The following is a 16,123-nucleotide window of genomic DNA, read 5'->3' as shown; positions in this document are numbered from 1 at the left end:
TTGCCAAGAGTCAACCCAAGTACAAGTGCTACCGCCTTGATGACAAGGACACTCTCTTCTTCGAGGATCGTATTGTTGTACCCAAAGGTGACCTCCGTAAAGTGATCATGAACGAGGCTCACAATTCTCTCCTCTCCATCCACCCTGGGAGCACGAAGATGTATCAGGACCTTAAGCAAGCTTATTGGTGGACTCGAATGAAGCGTGAGATTGCTCAATTCGTGAATGAATGTGATGTCTGCAGAAGAGTGAAGGAAGAACACCAAAGGCCAGCAGGTCTCCTCCAACCTCTTGCCATTCCAGAATGGAAGTTTGACCACATTGAAATGGACTTCGTAACTGGGTTTCCAAAGTCCAAGCATGGCAATGATGCTATATTCGTTGTCATCGACAAACTCACCAAAGTGGCTCATTTTCTGCCTATCAAAGAGTTGATCACTGCAGCCCAATTGGCGGAACTCTATACCTCTCATATTGTCTCTCTGCACGGTATTCCACAAGTGATCTCTTCAGACCGTGGAAGCATCTTTACCTCGAAGTTTTGGGATTCTTTTCAGAAGGCCATGGGCACTAACATCCGCTTCAGCACAGCTTTCCATCCTCAAACAAGCGGTCAAGTCGAGCGTGTCAACCAGATTCTTGAAGATATGCTCAGGGCTTGTGTGATCTCCTTCGGCATGAAGTGGGAGGATTGTCTTCCTTATGCTAAATTCTCCTACAACAACAGTTTTCAAGCAATTTCGGGCAAGGCCCCTTTTGAAATTCTGTATGGCAGGAAGTGCCGTACCCCTCTCAACTGGTCTGAAACCGGTGAACATCAGCTTTTGGGTAATGACTTAATCACAGAGGCAGAAGAAATGTGCAAAGTCATTCGAGATAACCTCAAAGAAGCCCAATCCCGTCAGAAGAGCTACTATGATAGTAAGCACCGTGATTTGTCTTTCGAGATCAGAGATCATGTTTACCTCCGCGTCTCTCCTATGAAAGGTACTCGTCGCTTCGGTATCAAAGGGAAGCTTGCCCCTAGATACGTGGGACCTTTCAAGATTGTCAGCAAGAGAGGCGACCTCGCCTATCAACTCGAGCTTCCTTCAAACTTTGCAAATGTTCATGACGTGTTCCATGTCTCTTAGCTTCGAAAGTGCTTCAAGAGTCCTGACCGCACCGTCAACTTCGAGGACATTGAGCTCCAAGAAGATGTCTCTTATCGTGAGCACCCAGTTGCTATTCTTGAAGAGACTGAACGCAAGACTCGCAACAAGTCAATCAAATTTCTCAAAGTCAAGTGGTCACACCATTCCGACTGTGAAGCTACCTGGGAACGCGAGGATCACCTCCGTTCTGAGTACCCGGCGTTCTTTCAGTCCTAGATCTCGGGACGAGATCCTTTCGTAGTGGTGGAGTGTTGTAACACCCCGGATGTAACTTTCCCAATTTGTACTCCAACTCTTGCCGTTTCTGGCGTTAAGCTATATTTATTTCCTCGGGTTCGGGTTTTGTCTCCGTGTGTTGTTGTCATTGTCATGCATCTCATATCATGTCATCATGTGCATTGCATTTGCATACGTGTTCGTCTCATGCATTCGAGCATTTTCCCCGTTGTCCGTTTTGCATTCCGGTGCTTCGTTCTCCTCCGGTGGTCATTTCTAGCTTTCTTTCGTGTGCGGGGATTAAACATTTCCGGATTGGACCGAGACTTGCCAAGCGGCCTTGGTTTACTACCGGTAGACCGCCTGTCAAGTTTCGTATCATTTGGACTTCGTTTGATACTCCAACGGTTAACCGAGGGACCGAAAAGGCCTCATGTGTGTTGTAGCCCAACACCCCTCCAATTTGGCCCAAAACCCACCTAACTCTGCTCCATCATCTAGAGCGTTCGATCACGATCGCGTGGCCGAAAACCGCACCCCATTTGGACTCTCCTAGCTCCCTCTACCTATAAAATAGCATCTCCCCCGAAATTTCCGGATCAAATCCACCCTAGACCTAGATCCCCCTCCTCTCCGCGCGGCCGGACGTGTCCGCCCGCCGCCGGACGAAAAATCCCGCCGCCATCGCCACCACGTGGCAGCCTCCCATTTGCCCGCGTGCCGCGCCCACTTCCCCGCGCCGCCACCCGCGTCCCCGGCCCGCACGGCCCAGGCGGGGCCCTCCCGGCCCGTAGCCGCCCGCCGCCTCGCACCGTGCCCTGCGCCGCCGCCTCGCCCAGCTGCCGCCGCCGCAGCCGCCTCGCCCGGCCGCCGCCTCCGCCGACGCCGCCGCCTCCGCCGACGCCGCCGCCTCGCCCGCCTGGCGCCCCGACGCCGGCGTCGCCCCCAAGCTTCGGGCCCCTCCTCCTCTACTCCGGCCGCCGCCCGCGTCATCTCCGGCGAGAGCGCCGCTGCCTCGATCTGCGTGCCGGGTCAAACCCTAGATCCGGTGGTAAATTTCGTCTAAGTCCCGAAAATCTCAGTCCAAGTGCTCATGTTCGTAGCTCCGTAACTTTGCATCCGTAGCTCCGATTCATGCATATAGCATATAAAAATGTTCATCTTAGAGAGTACATCATTTCATTCCATTGCATCTTTTTCATTTGAGTTCATCTTGATGCCCGAAGTGCTGTTAGAAGAGGGCTACTTGAGTTAATTGTCAGATCTGCTATTCCGTTTAGGTTTTTGTCATTTTTTCCATGAGTAATGTGTGCATGATTTGCCCTGATGCTCTACATGTGTTTTGTTAAGGGTTTTGTCATCTTTCCAGAGGTGCAACCCATGTATTTTTGTGATATGTGTGGTGACTAGCACAAGCTTGCAAAGTGGTGCACTTGTTAATTCTGATTTCAAGGACTTAGTAATTTCACCAAGTCTTGGAGCTGTTTATCTCATGATGCCATATGTTCATGTTGGTTCCTAGTGATCCGTGCCTCTTTTGAGGATGATCAGTAAGGATGTTTTGTTAATATTGTAGTGCTCTATCCATCCATGTCTTTGTTTGCAATTATGGAGCACCCTAGCTTGAGTCAATCGAGCTCTACTTTTGCTACTTTGCGAATCTGGGCAGATTGTCAACTTGTTTGCAATTTTGCCGATGATGTTGTAGTTGATCCGTGCATGCTATGCTATTGTTCTTGCCATGTCTAACTTTTATTTTGTGCCTTATTGATGGGTGTATGCTTTTCTTGCCATGACTTGCACCGTAGTGAGTGCATCAAGCTCGTAAACATGCCTACTTGAGTTATATTTCAGCATGTGTCAGTTTTCACTAAGTCTGTGATCTTATTATGTTTTTGCTATGTTCACATGCTTGCATTTGTATTTTCTGATCCCTTTTGGCTCAAGGTCACTAAGGGACTTTTGTTAAGCTCTTTGAGTAGCTCCATGCCATGCTTTACTTTGCCATGTTCAGTTCCTGTAGCGTATAGTTTTGTTGCTCCGAAGAGTGCTACCTGAGCTGAAATTTCAGACAAGTGTTAATTTCACTAAGTCTGAGATCTGTTTGTCATATGTATTTTTGCCATTCTTGTTTGAACCGGTTAATGGATGAATTGACCGTAGCTCAGTGCTAGACTTTTGTTAAGCATCTTGTATGCATCCCTGCCATGTATTTTTTCATCTTGTTTGGGTGCTATAGCATGTTCATCTCATTGCATTTAGATGCCTACTTGCTGTAAATCGCAGACCGGTGTCATATTTGGATCGCTTGCCATTTCCAAACCGTAACTCCGATTCCGGCGTTCTTTATATCGTTTTCAAGCGATTTCATCTCATTTTTCCAGTGGAACACTTGGATTTCCAAGTTGAAGCCAGGTTCATGCATTTCCTGTCATATCTTGCATTTTGCATCCCGCATCGCATCCGCATAGCATATCATCTTTGCATCGCGTTGTTTGAGTTTGCACGTGGTTGATTGTATCCTTGTTGCTTGTTTGTCTTGTTTGGGTAGAGCCGGGAGACGGGTTTGCTAACGAGGAGCCCGTTGAGTTTGCTTTCGAGGATCCAGTCAACTCTGACAACTGTGCAGGCAAGATGATCATACCCTCGAAATCACTACTATCTTTGCTATGCTAGTTTGCTCGCTCTTTTGCTTTGCCAATGCTACGATGCCTACCACTTGCTTTCAAGCCTCCCAAATTGCCATGTCAAACCTCTATCCCACCTTTGTCCTAGCAAACCGTTGATTGGCTATGTTACCGCTTTGCTCAGCCCCTCTTATAGCGTTGCTAGTTGCAGGTGAAGATTGAAGGCCGTTCCTTATTGGAACATTTATTTACTTGTTGGGATATCATTATATTATATTGTTATCTTAATGCATCTATATACTTGGTAAAGGGTGGAAGGCTCGGCCTCTCGCCTAGTGTTTTGTTCCACTCTTGCCGCCCTAGTTTCCGTCATATCGGTGTTATGTTCCCGGATTTTGCGTTCCTTACGCGGTTGGGTTATAATGGGAACCCCTTGATAGTTCGCCTTGATTAAAGCTTTTCCAGCAATGCCCAACCTTGGTTTTACCATTTGCCACCTACCTCTTTTTCCCTTGGGTTTCCGGAGCCCGAGGGTCATCTTATTTAACCCCCCCGGGCCAGTGCTCCTCTGAGTGTTGGTCCGACCGAGTAGACTGCGGGGCCACCTCGGGGCAATTTGAGGGTTGGTTTTACTCGTAGGATGTCTCATCTGAGTGTGCCCTGAGAACGAGATATGTGCAGCTCCTATCGGGATTTGTCGGCACATTCGGGCGGTGTTGCTGGTCTTGTTTTAACCTGTCGAAGTGTCTTGAGTAACCGAGATACCGAGTCTGATCAGAACGTCTTGGGAGGAGGTCTATTCCTTCGTTGACCGTGAGAGCTTGTCATGGGCTAAGTTGGGACTCCCCTGCAGGATTGAACTTTTGAAAGCCGTGCCCGCGGTTATGGGCAGATGGGAATTTGTTAATGTCCGGTTGTAGGTAACTTGAACCTTAACTTAATTAAAATGAATCAACCGAGTGCGTTACCGTGATGGCCTCTTCTCGGCGGAGTCTGGGAAGTGGACATGGTGTGGGAGTAATGTTTGCGCAGGTTGTTCTCTAGTTTCTTGCTCGCGCTTTGCCTCCTCTTCTCGCTGTCTTTTGCGAATAAGTTAGACACCATACTTGCTAGTCGCTTGCTGCAGCTCCACATATTTACCTTTGCCTTGCCTATAAGCTTAAATAGTCTTGATCGCGAGGGTGCGAGATTGTTGAGTCCCTATGGCTCACAGAATACTATTACACCAGATGCAGGGCCTGATGATTCCGCTCTAGGAGACACGTTTGAGCTCAAGTGGGAGTTTGACGAAGACTCTCAACGTTACTATGTTTCCTTTCCCGATGATCAGTAGTGGTGCCCAGTTGGGGGTGAACGGGACCGTGTCGCATGTTGGGTTCTCTTTTATTTTTGCGCCGTAGTCGGGCCATGAGTGTTTGGATGATGTAATGTTACTTATGTACTTGATTGACGTGGCGAGTGTAAGCCAACTATGTTATCTCCCCTTTCATTATTATATTACATGGGATGTTGTGAAGATTGCCTACTTGCGACATATGCCTTCAATGCGATTATGCCTCTAAGTTGTGCCTCGACACGTGGGAGATATAGTCGCATCGAGGGTGTTACAAGACCCTAAAGGGGTGGCAATCCAGGTGGTTTTACATCACCGAGCCACGCGATCCAAAATGGATCGCAGCCCCCGAGTTCCGATCCGGACCCCCACGCGGCTTATGTCCTGGAAAGAGACGGGCCTGTCGTGGGGTGACGAAAAAGAGGTGAACGGATTGCAAACATGCATCCAGTCCCTGGTGAACAAGCCAATCCGGCTTGTTAATGTAATCCAGGCTATGCTCGTCCACCGGATCCTCCCGTGCCAACAACGGGATTTTGATCTGTGGGAGTTCGACCCGGCGCAGCACCAAACCCTTAGCAGGCTCTTCGACACGACGTACGAAGATGCCTGGAAGGTGCTATTCAAGGGCGCCGAGGCTCCCGCATCCGCTTCCGAGGACCGCAGATACAGCTCACAGCGTCACGCTAGCGAGGTAAGCTATCTTCACCTTTTATAGGATGTTAAGCTTTTTTCATAGTTTGACTCTATGCGGGATCTAAACTCCCTTACCTTTGACAGACTTGGCGGGCGATATTCAGACCGATTAACTGTCCGGCTCCGCTGCCCGAAGACCCAGCGCCAGCTCTACTAGTGAAGCTGCTGGTTTCGGCGCCTTATGTGGTGCCGGAGAAGAAGGTCAAGAAGAAGAAGACCACGGGGACTCGAAAGAGTGCCCGTAACGTGGTGGCGTTGGACTCGTCATCCGACGAGTCCGAGACGCCCTCTTCCCATGAAAACGAGGAGGAGGAAGAAGAAAACTCTCCCCCCCAGCGGAGGGAGGAGAGAAGAGGAAGGCTGCCCCAACGGGGGAGGCCAAGGGGTCTAGGAAAAGGAAGACCCCTTCGCCGGACTACTCCTCCGATGCCGAAGAGTGCGAAGAGGAGTGGCCAAACAGGGCCAAGCGTCCGGCAAAATCGTAAGTTCGGATATCAGAGTAACTCATGATGTTCCTTTGTTGCACAACTTTCCCTAATGTCGAACGTAATTATGCAGCCCGCCCCGGGCCGAATTCAACGAATCGTCGGGCGGCTCCCTGGACTCATCGGACGTGAACTCAGTTCCGCCCGCTGTCTCCCCCCGCACTACAGACGACGCTGAAGTGGCGTCACGACAAGCTTCGGGGCAGGAGGAGGTGGTCCCGGAGGAGCCGCAAGGCAACCTCCCGGACTCCAGGAGTGAAGGGGATAAGGCCCCCCAGGGCTCCAAGTCCGACTTTGTGCCAGACACCGCGCCGGAATCTTCCACAGTTCCGGACCACGGTAGGCGAACTCCTTCCAAGAGGAGCATGCCTTCTGAGCCGGCGGCCTCCGTCCAACCGGAGGTGCCGGACAATCTGCTGGAGGTGCTTGACGGCGCCTCCATCGATGAGGGGCACCGTACTATTATGAGTACGGTGATCCAGAAGGTTCGGTCCGAGGAGCGGACTGACTGAAGCTTGCGCTAGCCTTCTAACAGGCTTCGAGGTAAGTAAAAATATGTAAAAATATTACCGCATAGATAGTAGCCCCTGATGCTCTGTTTGGCGTTCGGAAAGAAAAGCCGAATAGAGGATCTATTAAATATCGCAGGAGTCTAACAAAAAAGAGTCAATATGCGTATGCAGGCTTCGCTGCTATCCACCGCCGCACTGACTGCGGAGGTGGGTGTCCTGAAGCAGGACCTCGAGCGGACCGAGCAAGAGCTCGGCCTTGCCAAGCGGCGGCTCGAGGAGAAAGAAGGTAAGAAATACCTTACAGAAAAAGTGCCTATAAAAAGGTGTGATCGCAAAAAAATAACAGGATTGTACTGCTTATTGTAGGGGCCACGACTGAGGTGGCGACCCTTAAGCAGGCGCTGTCTGAGGCCGAAAAGAAAATGGCCGCGGAGCGCACCGAGCGAGACAGACTTGGGGCTCAGGTCGGCGAGGTGCAGCAAGAGCTTCAGGCTCTCATGAAAAAACATGAGAGTTTGGAGCTTGAGTCAAAGGCGCAAGCGTCCGAGCTCGTGACGGCCCTTGAGACTGCCAAGTCTGCCAAGGCTGAAGCCCAAAAGGCCCTCCAAGAGTTGGAGGAGATGAGGAAGATAGAGGCGGGTAAGGCATTCTTTATGCAAAGCAGAAATATAAAAGTAAACTACTTGTTACTTACCCGAATCCGGAGCTCTCCAGGGGCATTCGCAGATCTTCCCCGCAGCGTATCTGCCAGCGCCGCATTCTACCGAGCTGAAGAGGGCAGCTCGACGGAGAAGGTGTTCTGGTCTCTGTATTCTGAGGCCGGACACCCTGTGCCCTTGAGCGACCAGCTGAAACAGCTGGTCGAGCTCCACAAGGCGGCCGAACAGGCCATGAAGGGCTTCATAGTTCGGTTGTGGCCCGGAGAGGCCCTGCCTGGGAGCTATTTCAGGCTGGTGCGGCGGCTGGTGGAGGCCTGTCCGAGGCTCGAGGTCATCAAGCGCTCCGTCTGCATCGAAGGTGCCCGTCGGGCCCTTGCCCGTGCAAAGGTGCACTGGGGTAAGCTGGACGGTGAGAAGCTTGTGAAGGATGGGCCGCCGCCGGGGAAGGAGCATCGCAAGCCCGAGAACTACTACAAGGATGTTCTTGCAGGTGCCCGCCTTGTGGCGGATGAATGTACCAAGGATGTGATTTTTGAATGAACTCGCTCGTGTTTATCCTGTGCGCTGAAAACTTGTTCATATGCGCTAAGCAATGCTTATTGAATTTAAAATATTACTTTCTGTGCGGCCGTTTATCAAAAAATTGAGAGATGGCCAGTCGTCGGCTTCTGCCCCCATGCCACTAGTGCTGGGGTGTTCGGGATAAAGCTGAGCGCTCTTTTTCCCATAGTTGGGTCCTTCGAGGGAGGCGCTCAGCACAACGAACCAGGCAATCGGACTATAATGCTTGAACACTCTCACTTAGCCATAGAACTCTATAATTTTAAATTTCGGCGAAGCCCCTAGTTCGGAAGACCGAGTTCAGGGCGCTATCCACGCCTTGGCCGGACAAAGCCAGCTCCTCGCTCGAAGCGGCGTAAGTCTTTAGGGACTCGAAAAACCTCTCGAACAGCGACCGGTCTCTCGCCTCATCATGACAGTCAGTTTTAGCTTTCTCCACTGAGGTGCTTAACCCAGCTGAACCGGGGCACAATCACAGTGGTTCTCCTAGTGCTACCTTAGCCGATATAGCGGAACGTAAGGCACAAAAACATAGGAGCCGGGCAAACCCAACTATTGACCCAAATCATGATTCGGAGCCGATGCATATAGTGCTATAAGTTCGGGGTGCCGCACTTGTGAAAGTGTACGGACTTCTCACACCATAATGACGGTTACTGAAGCCCCTAGCGTGTTTGCCGTACCATGGTGTACGGGTGCAATCATGTCATTTAATAAACATATATGTGAAAAGAGGATAATGCAAAAAATAGACAAAAAGCTATGCATTGTTTATAGAGAGGCTATTTATCAAAGCCGAACGATACAAATAGTGCGATAAGAAAAAAGATATTGGACTATTTAACATGTCCTGACTAGGGGCAGGCCGCGGAATTGTATTCAAAACAGGTATACTGCTCGTAACAGAGACCACCTGGGAGTTCCATAGTGCGGCATGGCTTGTCTGCCTCCCTGGATCTTGCATCGTTTGTGCGGCAGTCGAATTGCCGAGCAGGTCATCCGAAGTATGGAGTCCTGAAAGTAAGAAAAAATTAAAAAAGAATCCGGCAGCCCCTAGTACGTTTTAAGCCGTATTTTGGGTGTGCCGTTATTGTGCCCCTTCCCCTGTGCCCATGGTATTTCAAGGGCGTAGTTATGTACGTGAGGCACTGGTTTCGCTATGTCACGAGAGCTGGGGTTGGGGCCGCATTGCTACGCTTGCTCAGAGCGTGCCAGGCGGTCCTGATGTGGGTTACTCCGGGCGCGCTTGGCAGTGTCTGGCTTTTTAATGGCCGGACTGGAGAATTGCCTAAGAAGGCTACTTTGTACTTCCGCTGCGAGAGCCGCCCTGTGCTCCTCCATATGGAGGGAGCGTTCGGTGTTTCCGTTGACCGTGATTACTCCTCGAGGGCCTGGCATCTTGAGCTTGAGATATGCGTAGTGTGGCACCGCATTGAACTTTGCGAATGCGGTTCGTCTGAGCAGGGCATGATAGCCACTGCGAAACGGGACTATATCGAAGATTAACTCTTCGCTTCGGAAATTGTCCGGGGATCCGAAGACCACGTCAAGTGTTACTGAGCCTGTACAGTTGGCTTCTACACCTGGTATAACGCCTTCAAAGGTCGTTTTTGTGGGCTTAATCCTTGAGGGATCTATGCCCATTTTCCGCACTGTATCCTGGTAAAGCAGGTTCAGGCTACTGCCGCCATCCATGAGGACTCTTGTGAGATGAAATCCGTCGATGATTGGGTCGAGAACCAATGCGGCGAAGCCGCCATGACGGATGCTAGTGGGATGGTCCCTTCGATCAAAAGTGATCGGGCAGGAGGACCATGTGTTGAACTTTGGGGCGACTGGCTCCAACGCGTATACGTCCCGTAGCGCACGCTTCCGCTCCCTCTTGGGAATGTGGGTTGCGTATATCATGTTCACCGTCCGCACTTGTGGGGGAAAACCCTTCTGTCCATTGTTGTTCGGCAGCCTGGGCTCCTCCTCGTCGTCGCTGTGCAGTCCCTTGTCTTTGTTTTCGGCTCTTAACTTGCCTGCCTGCTTGAACACCCAACAATCCCTGTTAGTGTGATTGGCTGGCCTTTCGGAGGTGCCATGTATCTGGCACAAGCGGTCGAGTATTCGGTCCAAACTGGACGGGCCCTGAGTATTCTTTTTGAGTGGCTTTTTCCGCTGACCAGATTTATAGCCTCTGAATCCGGCATTGACTGCCGTGTCTTCATTGCTGTCGCTGCTAATGCGGCGTTTTTGCTTATTCCGACGTGTCCTGCCACTTTTGTCCTTGGTATCCGAATTACCAGGGTTCTTTGATAAGTTGTTACTGCGAGCTAGCCAGCTGTCTTCTCCCGCGCAAAAGCGGGTCATGAGTGTCGTGAGGGCTGCCATAGATTTCGGCTTTTCCTGTCCCAGGTGCCGAGCGAGCCACTTGTCGCGGATGTTATGCTTGAAGGCTGCTAGGGCCTCTGCGTCCGGACAGTCGACTATCTGGTTTTTCTTTGTTAGGAACCGTGTCCAGAATTGCCTGGCCGATTCCATTGGCTGCTGAATTATGTGGCTTAAGTCGTCGGCATCCGGTGGTCGCACGTAAGTGCCCTGGAAGTTGTCAAGGAATGCGGCTTACAGGTCCTCTCAAGAACCGATTGAGTCTGCTGGCAAGCTGTTAAGCCAATGCCAGGCCGGTCCTTTAAGTTTGAGCGGGAGGTATTTGATGGCGTGTAGATCATCGCCGCGTGCCATGTGGATGTGAAGGAGATAATCCTCGATCCATACTGCCGGATCTGTTGTGCCATCGTATGATTCGATGTTTACGGGTTTGAAACCCTCTGTGATTTTATGATCCATTACTTCATCCGTGAAGCATAGCGGGTGTGCGGCGCCTCTGTACTGGGCTATATCATGACGCAGCTCGGAAGAGCTATGTCTATTGTGTTCGGCCCGGCCGGATTTGTTGTATCCGGAGTGAAGATCATCGTCACGTGCCGTAGGGCGCCTGCGCGATCCGTAGATCGATCTTGTTTGTCTTGCCTTATCCTCCAGTACGTCTCGCAGGTCTGGCGCATTTTCCCGTGCCTTAGTTGAGCGGCGTCGGGACATGTCTTGGGTGGAGGGCCGAGAGGCCTCTCTGTCACGGCCGCGAGGTGGCCTGTCTGTCATGTCGTGCGCTGGTGATGTAGGTGCTTTTTCCTCTGATCGGGGTAGCAGCCTGCGCTTTGGGTAACTCTTGGAGGGGCGTTTGAGTTCATACTCTTCGGCCGCAAGGACTTCAGTCCATCTGTCAGCTAGCAAATCTTGGTCAACTCTAAGTTGTTGCTGCTTTTTCTCAAGGCTGCTTGCCGTGGCTAAAAGCCTGCGTTTGAAACGCTCTTGTTCGGCGGGGTCTGATGGTACGACGAATTCGTCGTCATCGAGGCTTGCCTCGTCTTCGGAGGGAGGCATATAGTTATCATCCTCGACCTCTCGGTCTGCTGCTCTCTCATGAGGGTTGGCTTCTCCATCTTCCTGTGCCGAATCTTGTTGGGGTGGGTGTTCTTTGGCGCTATCCGGGGTAGTATTATCTCCCGTGCCGGAATCACCGTTTTTGCTTTGGCGGGATTTAGAGCGGCGCCGCTGACGCCGACACTTTGGCTGTTTCTTGGAGGTATCATCCCCCGTTGTTCCATTGCCATCTCCATCTTTTGGAGTATCCACCATATATATGTCATATGACGAGGTGGCCTTCCAGCGCCCTACAGGTGCTGGTTCCTGTTCGTCTCCTACATCGTCGTCCATACCGTCGATGTCTTCGGAGCCGAAGTCAAGCATGTTGGTTAAATCGTCGACAGTGGCTACAAAGTGGGTGGTGGGTGGGCTTTGAACTTCTTCATCATCCGTATCCCATCCTCGCTGACCGTAATCCGGCCAGGGCTCTCCTGATAAAGAGAGAGACTTGAGAGAATTCAGGATGTCGCCAAAAGGCGAGTGCTGAAAGATGTCCGCGGCGGTGAACTCCATTATCGGCGCCCAATCGGATTCGATTGGCAGGGGCGGGGGGGGGGGGGGGGGGGGTTCGGTGTCCGGATCCTCGGAGTCACGGGTCATGCAGAGTGCGGGGCTGGCGTTCGGCTCGATCGCCTTTGAGATTGCAGCCCCCGAGGTGACGTCCAACCGCTCATCCTCGATTGGCGCAATAGGCTCCGAGTTAGGGGTCGTAACCGGTGCGTGTGCGGCCTCCAGGACACTGTCCGGAGGCAGAGCTAGATCATGCCCCTTGAGATAGTGCGGCGCGCTTGGCCGTGGCTCGAACCCGTCGAAGATCAAGTCTCCGCGGGTGTCAGCCGTGTAGTTTAAGCTTCCAAACCTGACTTGATGGTCAGGGGCGTAGCTTTCGATCTGCTCCAGGTGGCCAAGCGAATTGGCCCGCAGTGCGAAGCCACCGAAGACGAAGATCTGTCCGGGGAGAAAAGTCTCACCCTGGACCTCATCATTGTTGATGATCAAGGGAGCCATCGGGCCTAAAGGCGACGAAACAGAGGAACTCTCAATGAAAGCACCAATGTCGGTGTCAAAACCGGCGGATCTCGGGTAGGGGGTCCCGAACTGTGCGTCAAGGCCGGATGGTAACAGGAGACAAGGGACACGATGTTTTTACCTAGGTTCGGGCCCTCTCTATGGAGGTAATACCCTACTCCTGCTTGATTAATATTGATGATATGGGTAGTACAAGAGTAGATCTACCATGAGATCAAGGAGGCTAAACCCTAGAAGCTAGCCTATGGTATGATTGTTGCATATGGAGTTGATGTCCTACAGACTACAACCCTCCGGTTTATATAGACACCGGATAGGGTTAGGGTTACACAGAGTCGGTTACAATGGTAGGAGATCTTGAATATACGCATCGCCAAGCTTGCCTTCCATGCCAAGGAAAGTCCCATCCGGACACGGGACGAAGTCTTCAATCTTGTATCTTCATAGTCCTGGAGTACGGCTGAAGGTATAGTCCGGCTACCCGAACACTCCCTAATCCAGGACTCCCTCACTTATCTTGATGAAAAGAAGATATATCCTGTTATTATTAGTGCTAACATTTCAGAACATGAAGAAGAAAGATTATTGAAAGTTCTAAGGAAGCACCAAGCTGCTATTGGATATACTCTTGATGATTTAAAGGACATTAGTCCCACTCTATGTCAGCACAAAATTAATATGGAACCTGATGCTAAACCCGCTGTTGATCACGAACGTCGGTTAAATCCGAAGATGAAAGAAGTGGTAAGAACGGAAATATTAAAACTTCTGGAAGCAGGTATAATCTATCCCATAGCTGATAGTAGATGGGTAAGTCATGCTCATTGTGTTCCTAAGAAAGGAGGTATAACTGTTGTTCCTAATGATAAGAATGAACTTATTCCACAAAGAATTGTTACATGCTATAGAATGGTAATTGATTTTAGAAAATTAAACAAAGAAACTAGAAAAGATCATCATCCTTTGCCTTTTATTGATCAAATGCTTGAAAGATTATCTAAGCACACACACTTTTGCTTCCTTGATGGATATTTTGGCTTTTCACAAATACCTGTTTCTCAACCTGATCAAGAAAAGACCACTTTTACTTGTCCCTTTGGAACCTATGCTTATAGATGTATGCCTTTTGGTTTATGTAATGCACCTGCTACCTTTCAAAGATGTATGCCTGCTATATTCTCTGACTTTTGTGAAAAGATTGTTGAGGTTTTCATGGATGACTTTTCTGTTTATGGGAAGTCTTTTGATGATTGTTTAAGCAATCTTGATTGAGTTTTGAAGAGATGTGAACAAACAAATCTTGTCTTGAATGGGGAGAAGTGCCACTTTATGGTTAATGAAGGCATTGTCTTGGGTCATAAAATTTCTGAAAGAGGTATTGAAGTGGACCAAGCTAAGGTTGATGCAATTGAGAAAATTCGATGTCCTAAAGATATATAAGGTATTCGTAATTTCTTAGGTCATGCTGGTTTCTATAGGAGATTTATCAAAGACTTTTCAAAAATTTGTAGGCCTCTTACTAGTCTCTTGCAAAAGGATATTCCTTTTGTTTTTGATGATGATTGTTTAGAAGCCTTTGAAACACTTAAGAAAGCTTTAATTTCTGCACCTATTGTTCAACCACTTGATTGGAACTTGCCTTTGAAATTATGTGTGATCGTAGTGACTATGCAGTTGGTGCTGTTCTAGGACAAAGATTTGATAAAAAACTTAATGTTATTCATTATGCTAGTAAAACTCTAGACAGTGCTCAAAGAAATTATGCCACTACTGAAAAAGAATTCTTAGCAGTTGTGTTTGCTTGTGATAAATTTAGATCTTATATTGTTGATTCCAAAGTAACTGTTCACACAAACCATGCTTCTATTAAATATCTTATGGAAAAGAAAGATGCTAAAACTAGATTTATTCAATGGGTTCTATTGTTACAAGAATTTGATTTACATATCATTGATAGAAAAGGAGCCGAGAACCCAGTAGCTGATAATTTGTCTAGGCTTGAAAATGTGCCTGATGACCCACTACCTATTGATGATAGTTTTCCTGATGAGCAGTTAGCTGCAATAAATGTTTCTCATAGTACTCCTTGGTATGCTGATTATGCTAATTACATCGTTGCTAAATATTTACCACCTAGCTTTACATACCAACAAAACAAAAAATTCTTCTATGATTTAAGACATTACTTTTGGGATGACCCACATCTTTATAAAGAAGGAGTAGATGGTATTATTAGATGTTGTGTACCTGAGCATGAACATGGACAAATCCTACAGAAATGTCACTCCGAAGCTTATGGAGGGCATCATGCTGGAGATAGAACTGCTCATAAGGTATTGCAATCTGGATTTTATTGGCCCACTCTCTTCAAGGATGCCTGTAATTAAGTTTGTTTTATCTTGTGATGAATGTCAAATAATAGGTAATATCGGTAAGCGTCAAGAAATGCCTATGAATTATTCACTTGCTATTGAACCATTTGATGTTTGGGGATTTGATTATATGGGACCTTTTCCCTCCTCTAATGGGTATACACATATTTTGGTTGCTGTTGATTATGTTACTAAATGGGTAGAAACTATTCCAACCAGTAGTGCTAATCACAACACCTCTATTAAAATGCTTAAGGAAGTTATTTCCCCCAGGTTTGGAGTCCCTAGATATTTAATGACTGATGGTGGTTCACACTTTATTCATGGTGCTTTCCGTAAAATGCTTGCCAAGTATGATGTTAACCATAGAATTGCATCACCATATCATCCTCAGTCTAGCGGTCAAGTTGAACTTAGCAATAGAGAAATAAAATTAATTTTGCAAAAGATTGTCAATAGGTCCAGGAAGAATTGGTCTAAGAAATTAGATGATGCACTTTGGGCTTATAGAACAACATATAAAAATCCTATGGGTATGTCTCCTTATAAAATGGTTTATGGAAAAGCTTGTCATTTGCCTCTTGAGTTAGAACATAAATCATATTGGGCAATCAAAGAACTCAATTATGACTTCAAACTTGCTGGTGAAAAGAGGTCATTTGATATCAGCTCTCTAGATGAATGGAGAACCCAAGCTTATGAAAATGCAAAATTATTTAAAGAGAAAGTAAAAAAGATGGCATGACAAAAGAATTCAAAAGCGTGCGTTTGAAGTTGGAGAATATGTTCTTTTGTACAACTCTCGTTTCAGATTCTTTGCAGGAAAACTCCTCTCAAAATGGGAAGGCCCATACGTCATCGAGGAGGTTTACTGGTCTGGAGCCATCAAAATAAATAATTCCGAAGGTACTAACCCGAAGGTTGTCAATGGGCAACGAATAAAGCATTATATCTCAGGTACGCCCATTAATGTTGAAAGTAATATTATCCAAACTATGACACCAGAAGAAC

Source organism: Triticum urartu, chromosome 2A (genome assembly GCF_056163025.1).
Source record: "Triticum urartu cultivar PI428250 chromosome 2A, HENAU_Tu73, whole genome shotgun sequence".
In the NCBI taxonomy this organism is placed as follows: Eukaryota; Viridiplantae; Streptophyta; class Magnoliopsida; order Poales; family Poaceae; genus Triticum; species Triticum urartu.
Note: the sequence above shows the minus strand (reverse complement) of the source record.